The sequence below is a fragment of the Penaeus monodon genome, chromosome 22 (genome assembly GCF_015228065.2).
Source record: "Penaeus monodon isolate SGIC_2016 chromosome 22, NSTDA_Pmon_1, whole genome shotgun sequence".
Lineage (NCBI taxonomy): Eukaryota > Metazoa > Arthropoda > Malacostraca > Decapoda > Penaeidae > Penaeus > Penaeus monodon.
The window spans coordinates 24,989,910-24,990,181 of NC_051407.1; positions in this window are offsets into that span (position 1 = coordinate 24,989,910).

Here is a 272-nt window from a genome sequence, read left to right on the forward strand (position 1 = left end):
AACAAAGAAGCTGCGCCCGAGACAACGTCGTCTAATCCCATTGAGAGGTTTCAATAGACTTTTTTTGGAATACACTCATTTCGGCAGCAAATATGCAAATCTCCACAAAAATCCATTGGCGCGCCGGACTAAAACTCCTTCCCGTATCTAATAGCCATGAAGCCAACCAAACAGGCAAGACTCATAAATTCCTGGTGACGTGAATGGTGTTTCCCCCCACGTCATCTGCCGCAGCGTATTGGGCGTCGCTCTCTCTATCTCCACCTCAGATA